We start from the raw sequence: 17,507 nt of genomic DNA, 5'->3' as shown, positions 1-17,507 counted from the left end.
GAGGATCCGGCACCCCAGGATTCTGAGTCTTGGCAACAAACTCAGGGATGAACCTGAACGTTACCTCCCCCCATCCCCTTGAATGGGCGATGTCATACGAGAGACCATGAAGTTCACTAACCCGCTTGGCCGAAGCCAAAGCGAGCAGGAAAGCCGTCTTCCAAGACAGGTGGCGATCGGAGGCCTGGCGTAATGGTTCGAAGGGAGGTCTCTAAAGAGCCCTGAGGACCCAAACCACGTTCCAAGGAGGAGGTCTCACTTCCGACTGGGGGCAGGTAAGCTCATAGCTACGTATGAGTAGAGAGAGTTCTAGCGAGGAAGAAATGTCCACGCCTTTCAGCCTGAAAGCCAAGCTTAAGGCTGAGCGATAGCCTTTCAATGCCGAGACAGAAAGGCGCATTTCCTCCCACAGATATACGAGGAAGTCCGCTATTGCTGGAATAGTGGCATCGAGTGGAGAGATACCCCTCCCACGACACAAACCACAAAAGACTCTCCACTTCGCCTGGTAGACTCCCTCAGAGGACTTTCGCAGGTGCCGAGACATTCTCTCCGCAACCTGTTGCGAAAAGCCTCTCTCCGTGAGGAGACGCTGGACAGTCTCCAGGCGTGAAGCCGAAGCGAGGCCACGGCCTTGTGAGGCATGTTGGAGTGGGGTTGTCTGAGAAGCTCGTGTCGTGGAGGAAGTTCTCTCGGGAGCTCCGTCAGGAGCTGCAGAAGGTCCGGGAACCATTCCGCGTGATGCCATAGCGGAGCTACCAGAGTCATCGAACAGTTGACCAATAGTCTGGTCCTGTTGAGCACCCTTCTCATCAGACAGAACGGTGGGAAGGCGTACACGTCGATGTTGTCACACCGTTGCTGGAAAGCATCTTGCCACAGAGCCTTGGAGTCCGGGACTGGGGAGCAGTACAGAGGCAGCTTGAAATTCAACGCTGTTGCGAACAGGTCCACGGTCGGGGAACCCCACAAAGTCAGGACTTTGTTGGCTATCTGAGGATCCAAAGACCACTCGGTACTCACTATCTGCGAGGCCCTGCTCAGACTGTCGGCGAGCACATTCCTCTTGCCAGGAATGAAGGGAGCTGATAGTGTTATCGAGTGGACTTTGGTCCACCTCAGAATCTCTACTGCAAGATGCGATAGCTGCTGCGAAAAAGTGCCTCCCTGCTTGTTGATATAAGCCACTACCGTGGTGTTGTCACTCATCACCACCACGGAATGACCCGCCAGGGTCTGTTGGAATGGTTGAAGAGCCAGAAAGACGGCCTTCAACTCTAGCAGGTTGATGTGCAGGCACTTTTCTGATTCTGACCAAAGGCCTGAGGTCCTCTGGTTCAGAACATGTGCCCCCCACCCTTATTTTGACGCGTCTGAAAACAGTGTCAATTCCTGGGGAAGGACGAGAAGACTCACTCCCTTTCGCAGTTTCTCGTCGACCAGCCACCACCGCAGGTCCGTTCGTTCCAAAGATCCTATCAGGACCTGAACGTCCGGGGAATCGGATCCTTGATTCCACCGGGACTTGAGCCGCCACTGCAGGGATCTCATCCTGAGGCGGCCATTTGGAACCAGACAAGCCAGGGAGGACAGGTGACCTGAGAGACGCAACCATGATTGGGCGGGAAGCTCTTCTCGCCTGAGGAAGGGTTCCGCCACCCTCCTCAGCCTTGCTATCCTGTCGTCTGATGGAAAGGCTTTGTGGAGATTGGTGTCTATCAGCATGCCTAGATAAACCAGTCGTTGGGACGGCTGCAGAGAGGACTTCTCGAGGTTTACCACGATCCCCAGATCCTGGCAAAGACCTAGAAGCCTGTCTCGGTGCCAAAGAAGGGTCGACTCCAAGTCTGCTAGGATCAGCCAGTCGTCCAGATAACGAAGGAGACGGATGCCGTTCCTGTGCGCCCAAGATGAAATCAGGGTGAACACTCTGGTGAACACCTGAGGTGCTGTGGAGAGACCGAAACACAGCACCTTGAACTGGTATTTCTTGTCGTCTAGGCAAAATCTCAAGTACTTCCTGGAAGACAGATGGATTGGGATCTGGAAGTACGCGTCCTTTAGATCCAGTGTGCACATGAAGTCTAGAGGTCTCACCGCAAGTCTGACCGTGTCCGCTGTCTCCATGCTGAACCGAGTTTGCTTGACAAACCCGTTCAGAGCCGAGAGGTCGATGACGGGTCTCCAGCCTCCAGACGCCTTCTTTACAATTAAGAGTCGACTGAAGAAGCCTGGGGAGCCGTCGACGACTTCCTGGAGAGCATCCTTCTTGAGCATGGTCCCGACTTCTGCCCGAAGGGCTAGCCCCTTTACCGATCCCATGGCATAGGAGCTCAACGACACTGGATTCGCTATCAGGGGAGGCTGAGATGTTATGAACGGGACGCGATAGCCTTGGCCGATCACCGAAACCGTCCAAGCATCGGCCCCGTGTTGCTGCCACCTGTGCACGCAACGTCGAAGGGATCCCCCCACAGGTGGACACGTGGGGGGATTGCCACTCCTAGTGTTTGCGGCCGCGGCCGCTCCCTCTAGGAGTCTTGCCTCCCCTGGAGGACTTACCGCCCCTCTTGACCTTGGCTGGAAAGGGCTGGGGCTTAGACACCACTTTCTTAGCTGCCAGTGCCTGTTTCGGTGCCTTACGAGGCTGCTGCTGCTGTTGCTGCGGAGCTGGAGGCTTATAGGGCCGAGCTGTAAGGGCCCTATGGAGGAGGGAGTCCTGGCTAGATTTCCTCCACCTCTCAGCCGTTCGCTCCATATCCTGTGGCTCCAACAGATTCTCCCCAAGGAGGGAAGCATGTCTGAGCCTACAGACATCCACGGCGGGGACCTTCGGGTGGAACCTCTCGGTCACCGCATCCCGCCGCTTCAATGCAGAGTTGACCCACAGGGTGGTGACCTGGTGCGCCAGGAACTCGATGGAGCGGGTGCCCGAGAGTAAGAAGGTCTCCAGGGCCTTCCTATTGGTCTCCTTAGACAATTCCTCGGAGTGCAATAGGATGCCCAGAGTTCCTAGCCATATATCCAGCAACGAAGTGGCCTGCATGGCGCACTTCGCGACCTTCTCATGGCTCAGGATCTCCGACGCCGAGAACGACACCTGCCGGGCGGAGAGCTTCTCGAAAGGAACTCCCTTAGCCAGCTCTTCTACGGAGTGATGGAGAGGAAGAGCGAGACTAGACTCACCCAAGATCTCAAAATACCTCCTCTGCTGGAGACGAGGAGGTGGGATGAGTTTGTTCCCGGCAGAGGAACGACTGGAGGAGGCAAGAATCGTGAGTTGGGCATTGGCCCTGGCTCTGGCACTCTTCAATCCCCGAGACCAGGGCAGAGCCGCACTGGTCTTAGGGGCCTTCTGAACATCGAACACCTGGTCCAGGACCATGTCCTTGCCTTCTCGGGGGGCGATCACGGGGTCCATGAACCCGTTGAGTTGCCTCATCAGGCTCAGGACCTGCCAGAAGGCATGTTCAGATTCCTGCTGGTCTCCTCCTTGCGGGCTGGCAGCTAAGTCTCCCGTCCCCGGAATCTCTTCCTGGGGCAAAGCGTGGACGTTCTCCCGGGGAGCAGCGGGTTCCTGGCGAATCCTTGAAGACGATTTCGGGATGGTCTTGGAGTCCTTGGGTACCCTCCTGGGAGGGATACAGGATCCCAATAAAGAGGTTCGAGGAGCCCCTTCCTCACGAGACGATTCTCCTCCATGAAGAGAAGGCTCCCCCCTTGGTGCCGAGGGGGAGACTAACACCTCACTGGACTCACCCGAGGACGGAAAAGCCTCGTCCACGGGAGAAGGAGAAAACGCCTGCGAATGGGATGGGGCCTTCCCGACAGACCTCTAAGGAACCAACTTCTCCCTGGGGGAAGTCACCACGAAGTCCACTCCTCTCCTTCTCTTCAGCGGAGGTGAGGCAGCCGTTGGTTTGTTGCCCTGATCGGCGAGTGCTGGCTTCATAGCCTTCACTAACGCCCGCATCAGAGGACCAAACCAAGTCTGTCGCTCCACGGACACAGAGTCCGAAATTCCCGCTGGAGGGAAGGGGATCTGGCGATCCTTCGGAGTGGACACCACTGGACCTGCCTGAAAAGGAAAAGGGGAAGAAAGATGCACTGACCTCTCTGAAGTGTCTTCCCTGTCCTGCACAAGAGTCCTGCGCTTTGGTGGAGGCGATCCTGAGCGCGGTCTGGCGACACACGTTCCTGCTGCTGTCACTGGCTGCGAAATTCGGCGCGAATGGTGGTCGCGCAGGCGAGCGGTCGCGCGGGCGCGAGGGCGTACAGGCGAACGAGCGCGTGGGCGAGCTGGTGAACGAACGCATTGGCGCGTCGGCGAGGGAGCGTGTTGACGCGCGGGAGAGCGAGAACGCTCCGAAGATCGCTGACGACGTTGTTCAGGAGACCTGTAGCGCGTGGGAGAGCAATTGCGAGCAGGCAATCGGTGGTGCACTGGTGAACGCTGGCGCACAGGCAAGCGATGGAGCATTGGCGCATGGTGACGCGTTGGCGAACGATAGCGCGTTGATCGCGTAGGCGAACGACCGCGCGAGAGCGAGCTAACAGAGGGCAACCCATGTCCTTCCAGATCTTCTGGGCGATGGCGCGTTGGAGAACGCTTGCGCGCAGGCGATAGGTCACGCGGGCGGTCTGGAGATCGCCGATGTTCAGGTGATCGCTGACGCGCAGGAGAAAGCTGACGAGCAGGCGATTGTTGAACCGTCTGTGATCGCTGGCGAGCTGGTGATCGCTGGCGAGCAAGAGGGCGACGCGTGGAATCCTGTGAGGGAACAGTCGGCGCGGGGTGCAAAGGTGAACATTCACGAACAGGTACAGGAACAGGAGGCGCGTGGGCGTACGTGCGTTTTGGAAACACGCGCTGGAGAACGCGAGCGATGTTGTGCAGGAACAAGCCGAGGATTGCGAGGGCGCTCAGGAGACTGATGGCGCGCGGGGCACACAACAGGAACTGCAGGATATTCGGAGACCACAGGGGAGCGCTGGCGAGCAGTGGGGCGATGGTCCTCAGAAGAGCGCTGACGAACAGGAGAGCGCTGACGGTCAGAAGAGCGCTGACGAGCAGGAGCGCGCCTGTGCGCTAACACTGCAGAAGGGCGAGCAGGGGAACGCTGGCGCGCTGGGCGCTCAACAGGAACAACAGGTTGAATTATGTCCTCAGGAGAGCGCTAGCGAGAAGAGGGGCGATCAACAGGAGAGCGCTGGTGAACAGGAGATCGCTGACGAACAGGAGCGCGCTGACGAGCAGGAAAGCGCCAGTGCGCTAACACTGCACGCGCAAGGGAAGAATCCCTTTGTCCGTCGTGTGACGAGGTCAGGTTGCTGAACATCTGCCCCAGAAGTTGAAGGTCTGGAAGGCGTAGGAGACTGATCCCCAGAGAGGTCTAAGGAAGCTGGAGCTGCAGGCTGTTTACAGCGAGGAGAGTCCCCTTCGGAGGAAGAAGGAGAAGATCCAAAAAGGTGCCTCTCAGCACCCTTATAAGGAGACGGGAGGCCCTTGCGACGCAGCGGACGGTGAGCCTTACGGCGAAGGCGGCCACGAGGAAGATCGTCAGGACCATCAGTCCTCCGAAGGGGAGTCTCAGTCAAAGCACTCCCCTTAGAGGGAGGCTGGACAGCTGAAGAGCCCACGGGACTCCCTTCCCCCTTCGAAGGATGTACGGAAGGGGGAGGAGAGTCGTCAGCACCAACATCCACAACTGCACCTGCAGAGGATTGACCCGCCCCGTCGGAAGCCTCTGTCACCACGACATCTACGATAGACAGAGGGTCTACCTCTGCTATCACCGGCGACTGCTTAACAGCGGCCCCTAACTGGACAAGGTCAATCAGGGCTACCCTGGAGGGCAGGCCCTTAAGCCCCAGGGAAGCCCAAATCTGAAAAAGATCATCGTTAGACAAAGATTCATCAATAACCTCCCCTGGAGGAGGAGGAGGAACCGCCCCGCTATGGGAGGCGACGCCCTTTCCCCCAACCCAAGGTCGGGAAACAGAACTAGGGCCTGTAATCCTACTCGGCCGACTCTCCTTAGGAGCCGAACGACGGGGAGCTTCGGAGGAGGTTTGGGCGGCGAAAGAAGAGTCCCGAGAACCTTCCTCCTTCAAGGCAACCCCGGAAGGAGAACGGTCTCTCTTGGACTTCTTCTTACGCCGGCGGCCAAACCTTTCCCACTGGGAGGCAGACCACTCCCTGCACTCACTACACGTATTCTCCTGATCACACCGTCGGCCTCGACACTGCGGGCAAAGGGTGTGAGGATCAGTGTCCACGGCCGAAATAAAAGTACCACAAGGGCGGCCGGCAATTCCAGGGCACTTGCGCATAGCGAACAATAAAGGTGGTCAACTTCTAAACACACACACACAAACTGAAAGAAAAAGCAGAAAAAGATTAAAGCTGTCAACGAGGACGATGGACAGTCACGTCTGTTCATCGCCGGAGCCAAAAGTGAAGTGAAGCAAATCACCGGTGTGTGGGGGGGGAGGGGTACCCCTACCCCCCCTAACTAGCGCGGGGGTAGTTAACCCTCGTTAAAAACTATTGGCTCGTCATTTCAGCTACGCCGAAAGGTAAACCCAATGTAAATAGCGTGTTTTGTATTTCGGTTACGGAACAAATATATTTTCTGTTAAAATGGTTAAATATAATTACTGTTGTCATATATGTTATGTTAAAATATTTAAATATAAGCATTTGTTCAACGGTGTCACTTCACTCACAGATGTACAGCGAACGATAACATTAGCAACGTTACCAATGATACACAGTGTTACCAACGATGACTGGGATTGTTCTCGTTGCAAATGTTACGGTAATATTACCGGTTACACAATATATAAAAAGTACAAAAAGGGTACAGAACCTAACAAAACCACCTAACCTAACATGACAAATTCGAAGATAATTTGTATTTTTCCTAACCATACAAACCTTAGCTATTTACACAGGGTTTACCTTTTAGCGCAGCTGAAATGGCGAGCCATTAGAATTTAACGAGGGTGTATTACCCCCGCGCTAGTTAGCGGGGGGGGTAGGGGAGTGGTAGTTAGCTACCCCTCCCCTCCCTCACACACAGATGAATGCTCACTTTCACTTAGAGGTAGGACTTGTCTTGGGGGACAGGGCTGGCGGGCAAATGTGTGTAAATAGCTAAGGTTTGTATGGTTAGGAAAAATACAAATTATCTTCGAATTTGTCATTTGTTCCGTAACCGAAATACAAACCACGCTATTTACACAGGGTGACTTACCCCTTAGGCAGGGTGGAAAGTCCCCAGCCATACTGGCTTTGGCTTTACCCGGGGACTCAGAATCCGAGTGAGTAGCACTCGATAAAAGGAGTCCCTGCACCTCACAAGTTCCTTGCTCCGCAAGGAACCATGTGGCCTACGTAAGCTTGTGTGTGAAGGAAGAAGTGTGACCCGTCCTAGGCAGTTGACCTGGAGTTCCAGAAGGAACTCTGGGTTAGGACGTTCCCAATACCACCACGTCAGGGTATGGGGGACGCGACAGTATTGACTCAATACTCGGAACACAAGGAAGCATGGTTTACCTGCAGAGGTTCGAGGTCAGCTATGCAGAGACCAGGATGCTGCTTCCCCGTAGAGGGGATGATGAAGAAAGAAGTAAGGGCCAGACATACTTCTTTCGTTCATGCAGACTAAAACCTGATAACAATGCCCTCAACCTTCTGCTACCTGTCCAAAAAGGAGCCTGAGGTTAGACCAGCTGTTGTGTAGCCACCACAGAGCGATAGAAAACGTATCGAGACTCCTGTGGGTCACGCCCTGCAGGAAGCGGGCTGCGAAGGTCATTAGACGCTTCCAGACTCCAGCTTGTAGCACCTGCGTCACAGAGCAGTATTACTCGAAGGCGAGGGACGTTGCGATGTATCCAACATCGTGCTGTAGGGCGACGTGACGGGGGAGGGTCTGGAGACAGGTCGAGATGAATGTCCTTGAGTCCGGGCTGAAGAGGTATACCGGTGACTCTCCCCCATGTCCTCCTTGTGCTCCCAAATCGGCTGCAACTGAGGACAAACTGCAGCTGTTCCCAGCGCTAACCTCTCGATTCCTTTACTGGCAAGAAAGAGAAGGTCTTGGGACATCAGATACAGAATGGAGACTCGAAATCTTGAATGAATCGGACCGAAGGGCCGGGACCCCCAGATTCTGAGTCTAGCCAACAACTCAGGAGCGAGCCTGAATGTTGCCTTCCCCTCTTCCTTAGAAAGGGGGGAGTCGTAAGAGACCAAGAAGATTGCTTACACACTGGCCGTGGCCAGAGTGAGCAGGAGACCCAAGGCGGAATACAATCCGAGGCCTGTCGTAAAGGGTCTTGAGAAGATCTCTTAAAGGACTAAAAGTCCGAGCCATGCTCCAAGTTGGAGGTCTTCCTCCGACTAGGGCAGGGACGATCGTAGCTTCGCATGAGCGAGGATAGATCCAGCGGGCAGGAAAAAGTTATTCCTTTAAGCCTGAAGGTCAGGGAAAGGCTGAGCGACAGGCTTCATTGCCGAGAGCGGAAAGGAGTTTCCTCCCGCCGAAAGGCAATAAGACCGTTATTGCTGGAGAAGAGGCCTCAAGGGAAGAGGTATATCTCCCACGGCACCAACCACCTTAGACTCTTCACTTTGCCTGGGAGACCCCTGTGGATGACTATCGCAGATGACGCGACCTCCGTACCGCGACTGTAGCGGGTTGTCTCTTCTTGAGGAGGCGGCGTAGTGTCTCCAGGCATGAAGCCGAAGCGACGCCCCGGTTCGGGAGAGATGTCGCAGTGTGGTTGCTTGAGTAGTCTGCGCCGTTGGAGAAGCTCTCCCGGGAGTTCCGTCAGGGGAAGCAGAGGGTCCAGAAACCGTTCTGCGCATAGTCCCAGTGGAGCTCTCCCATTGAAAGGTTGACAGACAACCTGGTCTTGTTGAGACCCATTGTCCACAGACAATAGGGAGGGAAGACGCAGGCGTCGAAGTTGTCCCACCATCACCGGAATGCATCTTGCCAGAGTCTCGGGGTCTGAGACTGGGGGGATGAATAGCGGAAGCTTGAGGTTCCAAGCTGTCGCGATCAGGTCCCCCAGACCAGTACTTGCTGGTTACCCAAGGTCAAAGACCCCCAGGTACACTCTCTCTACGAGGCTCTGCTCGGATAGTCTGAGAGAACATTCCCCTGCCTGGAATGAGAGAGCCGATGGTGGTATTGAGAGAATCTCAATCATCCCGGTATCTCTACTGCAAGATGTGAAGGTGTGAAAATGCGTCCCCTGCTGGTTAGAATACGCCAGAATCATGAAGTCGACGCGCACGGGGCGACTCGGCAGGAGCTGTAGGATCTGTAGAGGGGCCAGACTAAGGCCTCTAAGCCTGCCTGAATGATGGAGAGGTATCCTTCAGGTCTTGACCATAGGCCTGGACCGGAACATGCCCCCCCCTTTCCTTTGACGAGTCCGAGAACAGCATCAAGAATGTGGGGAAAGGACGAGAATATCCACTACCATCAAGAGGCTCCATAGGTCAACACCCATTGCAGGTCTAATAGTTCCGCTGGTCCCATAGGGGCCAGGAAGTCCGGTTAAACATTGCCTGAAGCCACCGGAACTTGGATCGCCCCACATGGAACTTATCCTGAGGCGACCGTTCGGACTATAGACGGGTCAATGAGGAAAAGAGAACTAGGAAACGTTCCAAGGTAGGGCTGAAAGCTCTGCTTGACTGAGAACAGGTACTGCGACTCTCCTCAGTCTTGCCACAGTCAACCGAAAGGAAGGCTCGGAGGATGTGGTAACAGAATCTGGCGTCCCCAGGTGGTCACCCATCCAAGTACCGACGTTGCTTAACCTCGCTGGACGGACGAGAAGCGGGGTTTCCAACGTGGTAAGGCCGTTGACTCATTATCATGGCCAGATACTCCAGATGTTGAGGCAGAGGAAGAGAAGGCTCCAAGCAAAATACCATGAGCCCACACTCATGGTAAGCATCCGGAAGCTTGTCCCGGCGCTGAAGAAGGTCGAACCCGAGCCTACCGGAGTTGACCAGCCCTCCAAACAGAAGAGGAGGCAGAAGCCTGCACCTGAGCGGCCAAGAGGAAGGCAGGGAGAGTTCTCTGGGGAAACAAACCAGCTATGCCACGGCGGGATAGCCACACTGCATCATAAGCAGGAATACTTGCAGTCTAGGCTGAATTCGACGAGCACCCTGGAAGATGGATGGAATGGAAACTGAAAGTACCCGTCCTTCCGATCCAGGGTTTAAGGAGTCCTGTCGCCTCGTTACCAGTCTGATCGATTCTGCTGGTCTACGCTGGCCGAAGTTTGTTCGACAAACTTGATCAGGGCTGAGAGGTCGACTAAGGACATCCCCTCTCAGATCCTTTCTTACAAGAAAGGATCGACTGAGGAGGCCGGGGGTGAAGCCGTCGATGATCCTAAGGAAGACCTTCGCCTAAGGTATGGATCATTCTGCCCAACCGGGCAACTCTGCTGACGCTATGGCATAGAGGTTCAGAGACACTGAATTCGCTGACAGAGACGGCAGGCGCGATATCCTTGGCTGATCACAGAGATTGTGCGGGAATGGGCATCGGGAAGCTGTCATTCGGATGAGTAACCTTAAGCATCCTCCCAGAGAAAAACCTGCAATCCTAGAGTTCGTGAACTCCTTTTAGGACTATGCCCCCCCGGGGGAGTCTCCCGTGCCATCTGTTCCTGACAGGAGGAAACTGCAATTGGACACCTTGTCCCAGTTGTCGTAGCCGATAACTTAGGCCGACGTGATTGAAAGAAAAGGGCGCTGGAGCCCTGCAGAGTCTGGAAGAAAGCGCCTTGGAGGAGTGAAAACGGAAGTCGATTTCCTCCGCACAGCCGCTGTCTAAGTCTCTGTCCTTGGGCACAAACAAACTCTTCTCAAGGATGGAAGGGTGTCTGAGGTCGTCGACCTCCACAGATGAGACACCCGAAGGAAGCCCTCAGTCAGCGCGTCCAGATGGTACAACATCGAGCTTGTCCGCAAGTTAGATACTTAACGACGAAAGGCCAAGGTGCCTGAGCTCGAGAGGAGGAAAGTACCCATGCTCTTCCTGTAGCTTCCTTGAACCAAACCTCGGGCCGTAACCGAGGAGGGAAAGAACCTGGTAAGCTCCCAGAGGAAGGGGTAAGCCGTCACCCCTTGTCCGATGGAGAAATCTCGAACGGAAAGCCCCCCCGCCAAAAATCCTTCCAGGGAATGACGGGGAAGGGCTAACCAGGTTCAGGAAAGAGGAGTGTTGCTCAGATCTCCCTTAAGTTTCTCTTATTCTTGCAAGTGCCATGCTCTGCGTTTACGGGGTGCGGCCGTGTTCTGGAAATACGCTCCAGAAGAACTCGCCAGGCTGGCCATGCTGCGAAAACCCCATTGGGAGTCGTGGTCGCAATCGCCCTGGAGCTCGCGCGACGGTAATTCAAAGATTTTTGCGTGGGCGAACGTGGAAGCGCCCATGCGCGGTAACGCAAACGAAGGTGAGAGAAAGAGCGCAGAAGGAGGGCGAGCGTGGTAGGAAGGGCGAGAGCTGGTGGTCGGCGAGCGATAACCCATAGACGAGCAATGGATACTGCAAGAAATAAGCCGACGTTTGTGCGAAGAAACACTGTAGGTTCGAGCGACGGAACACCATCCGTCCGCGTGATGGAAAACCGTTGGTTCGCGCGTGGGCGAACATTGGAGAGCATGGGCGCGGACGCTCATGAGCATAGACGTGCAGGCACGTGGGCGTGTGGGCGCGCAGGCAAATGGTCGCGCGGGCGCACAGGCAAGCGGTCGCGCAGGCGAGCGTTCGCGCGGGGGCGCAGGCGAGCGGTCGTGAGGGTGGGCAGGTGGATGAGCGCGAGTCCGAGGCGGCGAACGCAAGCGTTAGCGCGATGGCGAGGAAACGCGCTGCCGCGTGGGCAAGGAAGACCGCTGGCGATATGGATCAACAAGCGATCGGTGGTGAGCTGGTGAGCGCTAACGCGCAGGTTGGCGATGGCGCGTTGTGTTATGCCGACGCGATGGTCGAGCAGCATGCGCAGGTGAGCGATCGAGCGTTGGCGAGCAAAATGCGAAGGTGAGCGATCGCGAGCAGCATGTGCAGGAGGGCGATCGCGCGATGGTGATCAGCATGGGCAGATGGGCGGTCGCGCGAAGGCGAGCAGCCTCTGCAGGTGGTCGATCGCGCGATGGCTATCAGCATGCGCAGGGTCGCGCGATGGTGATCAGCATCCGCAGGTGTGCGGTCGCGCGATGGCGATCAGCATCCGCAGTTGAGGGTCGCGCGATGGCGATCAGCATCCGCAGTTGAGGGTCGCGCGATGGCGATCAGCATCCGCAGTTGAGGGTCGCGCGATGGCGATCAGCATCCGCAGTTGAGGGTCGCGCGATGGCGATCAGCATCCGCAGTTGAGGGTCGCGCGATGGCGATCAGCATCCGCAGTTGAGGGTCGCGCGATGGCGATCAGCATCCGCAGTTGAGGGTCGCGCGCTGGCGATCAGCATCCGCAGTTGAGGGTCGCGCGATGGCGATCAGCATGCGCAGGTGAGCTAGTAGCTGGCGAACCATGTTCCTTCAGAAGAGTTGGAGAACGTTGGCGTGCCGGCTGTAACACACGCAGGCGATCCGGAGATCGCCGAGAGACAGGTGATCGCTGGCGAGCTGATGATCGCTGGCGAGCTGATGATCGCTGACGAGCTGATGATCGCTGACGAGCAGAAGGCTACGCGTGGAAGCCTGCGTATAGAAGAAGAGTCCTTGACCCCGACCTGAACCGAAGTTCTAGATCGCGAGGGCGAACGTGGGCGCACAGGGCGCGTAACAGGAACCAACAGGAACAGCAGGGATGATCATCATGAAAGCGCTGACGAACAGGAGAGCGCTGATGAGCAGAAGAGCGCCTGTGCGTTAACACTGAGCAGGAGCAGGAGAGAACACAGCAGAATGGCGCGCAGGGAAACCCTGACACGCAAGGGAAGAACCCCCGTGGGAGGCAACCCTTTGCCCCGAAGGGATCGTTGTCCGCCAGGAGACTGATGTCCGTCGGAAGACCACTGTCCGTCGGGAAGACCACTGTCCGTCGGGAAGACCGTTGTCCGTTGGGAAGACCGTTGCCCGTCGGAAGACGAGATCAGACTGCTGTCCATTTGCACCAAGGCGGAAGATCGAGAAAAAGGAGTTGTAGGCTGCAAACGGAGATTCAAAAAGGCGCCTCAAGCACCCTTGTAGGGAGATGAGAGGCCCTTACGACGAGGCGGACGGTGGGCCTTACGGCGAGGGAGGCCAACAGCAACAGCAACAGAAGAAACCTCCGAAGAGGAGTCTCTATGAGTGTACTCTCTCGCGAACGAAAGAGAAACACTTCGTAGAAGAGACTGGTCAGCAGTGACCTAAAAGGAGCAATCCTCCGAAGAGGAGCTCCTGCAGTTGCCCAGCCCCTTGAGCGAAACTGCAGGTGTGACCGCTCAGCACCAAGAGCATAGTCGCACGAAAAAAAGGCAAGAGGAGAACCCTCCATAAGGGGAAAAACTCAAGCCTGGACAGGGAAAACTTCCCTCGGAAGGAAAGTTACCTGCCCAAGGAGGCAAGCCTCCTGAGAGTTCTAAAATGAACTGGAGAGCTGTCCGTCGACACGGGAGTACTTCCAGTAGAAGGAGACACGCCCCTGACGAAAACACAAGGGGGGAGGCAGCAACAGCCGAATCCCCAGGACTCAACAAGACAGCTCACACCGTTGCCATATTACAGAAACGAACTAGATCGGTAACTGTAAAAAAATAAAACAAAAAAACATTAGTACACATTCATTCCCCCGGGAAGGCTCCGAAGAGGAATCCCGAGGGAAAGGAAACAAGAATTACACAACAGGCACGTGCCCTCACAACCACTTACACTCACGGAAGGAGAGCTGTAACCAAAACAGAATTATAACAATTATAATTATGTAACTATGTAATTATGTAATTTAAAAATGAATGAACACTAAAGAAAGAACGAAAACCCCGAAAGGAATCGTTCTACAAAGCTGAAAAATCAACAAATACAATTAGATTCATAAACTAATTGAGACAAACGTACGGCGTAGCAACCCCCCCACACGGAAAGGAAGCTACAAGGGCGTAGTAACACGTAGTAAAAGGGTGAACGACCTCAAGAGAGAGAGAGAGAGATAGAGAAAGACATGTCAAACTCGATCGCCACCCATAACGCCGTGGCGGCCAACTGCCGAGGACACCACGTAGATAAGTACACTACACACACTAACCTGAAAAGGAAACTTACTGATTTCTATACTCAAATATGTATACAAACATGAAAACATGTTTACATATATATTGAGTAAATGAAAAGTAAGCGATTAAGTAAAGACAAAACAAACAATGGCTGCCAAGAGAGGACCAAGACAGAGACGTCTGTCACAGTCCGAGCCAAAAGTGAAAGTGAGCATTCATCTGTGTGTGAGGGAGGGGAGGGGTAGCTAGCTACCACTCCCCTACCCCCCCCGCTAACTAGCGCGGGGGTAATACACCCTCGTTAAATTCTAATGGCTCGCCATTTCAGCTGCGCTAAAAGGTAAACCCTGTGTAAATAGCGTGGTTTGTATTTCGGTTACGGAACAACTAGTAGTTTGACAGGTCACAAACCTCAGGTATTTACTGAGAACGGTAAAATTCTCCACGCTAGGACTGATACACAGAGTTACCAATGGTACGGTGACATTACTAGCGGTAGTAATGCTAGATATTTCCATACGTATTTTAAATAATTTTTCCATATAAGTTTTACACAATATATAAAAAGTACAAAATGGGTACAGAACCTAACAAACCCACCTAACCTAACATAGAAGTATGACAAGTCACAAACCTCAGGTATTTACTGAAAACGGTAAAATTCTCCATGTTACGAAGGATACACAGAGTTACCAACGGTACGGTGACATTACTAGCGGTAGTAATGCTAGATATTTCCATACGTATTTTAAATAATTTTTCCATATAAGTTTTACACAATGTATAAAAACTACAAAAAGGGTACAGAACCTAACAAACCCTCCTAACCTAACCTAGGAGTTCCCAGGTCACAAAACACATGTAATGACTATTGAGGAATGACTTACCTATATGCAGAAGACGTCGAAACTTGCAGGTCATGGGAGGGTGAGACTGACGACTTAATTACTTTTTCCCGAAAATATACCTTTATAAGAAGTAACGGTATAAACACAACGACGTTTCTTCTTGGTTTTAGGTATCTTGGTTTCAGTAATACAATAAAACACGTGAATGTCTTTCCTGTAAGATAGGAGGGAACGGCACTTGGGGAACTGTAAGAATTGACGAATTACGTTGTGTGCTTTCAGGAAATTATCAACATTGGATGAAGAATCATAAAAATCACCAATGAATTTAGCAAATGCTTTTAGGTACGGAATACTGCAGACGTTACAAGTTTCTATAACTTCCTCCATCGCAAAATATGAAAAAATAAATCTCACTTGAAATGACGGACACCTTACTAGGACAAAGGTTTCAAGAGAAAAGGATTTGGTGGAAGGGGTATGAACAGACCACTCAAAGAGATAAAGGAAGGGGGTTAAGGAAATATCAGTTGACAACCCCCTTGTGTAAACTTTAAATACGTATTGGTTCGTGATTGTTAACGGAAAAACAACGGAGTCTAGAGGGTAAACATGAATGAACTGGATAGGGAAACTTGTCCAGAGCAAGTATTTATGTGAAACCGGGGAGTGAAAAGGAAATAACAAAAGAAATAAACCCAATATAGGAAGGTAAAATGGAATGTATGATAAATAATATTGAATGGGAATATAAAATGAGATGATTTCATAAGGTATAGGATAATAAAACGAGTAATACTTGGGTCAAAAGTAATATGTATAAGGGGGTATTACATAACTAATCAAGTAATAGACCTGAACAGAGCTGGTAGAGAGACGGAGAGTTACATTTCACGGTTAGAGAAGAAGAAATCCTATTGGTGGGGGAAAAGCTTCTGCGCAGGAGGGCGGGGTTTTATCGCAGAAGGTCGAAAACTGGTATGCACGTACGTACGGGTGCTAATGTTAGCATGGAATGCTAACATTTGATCTACATCAGACGTTGGCAGCACTGGTTACTGTATTTTTTCATGAGACATAGTCTTTGCAACGACGCCTCCAAAGTTTATCCAGATATACTATTTTGTATTTTCCTCCGGTTATTATAAATCCAAGAAGGTAATGTATAGAGAAGAAAATGATTGATTTACGTTTATACATTGTTTCCCCAGTATGTTTTACCCACCCAAAACCCCGAGTTCCCACTGGGGTCCCCCATTACCGTAGGATATAGATATACTGTATATATATTTCTGAAACTATTCATTTGCGACGGGAATGAGTGTCATTTTCGAAGAGCGTAATGTTTTCTATAAGAAAAAGTAGTTTTTTTTACTAGGTTACATTGCCCTGTAATACACTACAGTAATACCCTTCTGTTTATGTACGCTGGCATCACGAACTTCTGTTTGGTTGACTATGTTGACATGTCAGTTCCAAGTCGTTTAGTGAGGAAACCGAGCTTTTTTCTTTTTATAACGCCTTCCCCCTTCCTCAAAATATCTTGCTAATTATTGCTTTCCCAGAATTTAAATAACCAGCTAATTACTTTACTTTTACTTTTACTTTTAGGGGTTTATTTCTCGCCCTCCACCAAACACTAAAGGTTTGTTCAGGCGGGCCTTGGTGTGTGAAAAAATAATTTCTTTCCAGTTAATATTTTGCTCTGTATCGTTATCAGTTATTTCGCTAGCATTTGTATTCAGGCTTAATAGTTCTGTGCAAGAAGATGAGAACTGCAGGATTGCATTATTTTGGAGTAAATGGAGAGCGTGGTGTTGTAAACAATTACCCATATTGGTCATAAGCATAGGCCTAGGCCTAGCATATCCAAGTCATACAATTGCAATATTAATTATGTCAATAAAAACTAGTACTAGACTTGCGGCTTACGTGTTGCACTTACCTTTCTTTACAGGAACCCGTGTAATGGACAATCAGTAGGTGTACTTTGTGATTCATCCAGTATTGGCCCCAAGTAAAGATTTACGCCATGATAAGGTTAAGCCGCTATCCCACTTCGCAGGTGGATTGGACTTTATGGTAGACATAACCTACTGCCTGCGATGTCATTCCAAATTCTTTAGTATTTCCTTCCTATTAACGGTGATCTTGAACGTTTAATTCATATATTCAGTTACGAACTAAAAAGAAAACTCTGGTTAGCGCGACACGGACACGTACACGGACACTAAGCTCAAGTAATCAGTTCAGTAACTACGTTTTGTTTAGTTGTTCGGCGGAGGGAATCACCCTTCCATCGGCACCTCCTTACCTTTCTTCTTAATTCTAATTCTTTTATTTTCTTTCTTTTTTTCACATCTTATATATAATTTCTTTTGTTTACTCCATTTTTTTCTTAGAAATGTAGTATTGTGTTG

The 17,507-nt window shown here is 52.2% G+C and overlaps 1 long non-coding RNA gene across 1 annotated transcript in view; it reads right to left on the bottom strand.

Annotated features, from left to right (window-relative positions):
• Window positions 1-17,271, bottom strand: part of LOC137629458 (uncharacterized) — a 118,706-nt gene extending 101,435 nt beyond the window's left edge. The window contains exon 1 of the long non-coding RNA XR_011041513.1: window positions 17,033-17,271. This is a non-coding gene — a long non-coding RNA (uncharacterized lncRNA). The remainder of the gene's footprint in view (window positions 1-17,032) is intronic.
• Between the last annotated feature and the right edge of the window lie 236 nt (window positions 17,272-17,507).

The sequence above is a fragment of the Palaemon carinicauda genome, chromosome 37 (genome assembly GCF_036898095.1).
Source record: "Palaemon carinicauda isolate YSFRI2023 chromosome 37, ASM3689809v2, whole genome shotgun sequence".
Taxonomy (NCBI): domain Eukaryota; kingdom Metazoa; phylum Arthropoda; class Malacostraca; order Decapoda; family Palaemonidae; genus Palaemon; species Palaemon carinicauda.
The sequence above is the reverse complement of the archived record's forward strand: the minus strand, read 5'-3'. Positions and strand labels throughout refer to the sequence as shown.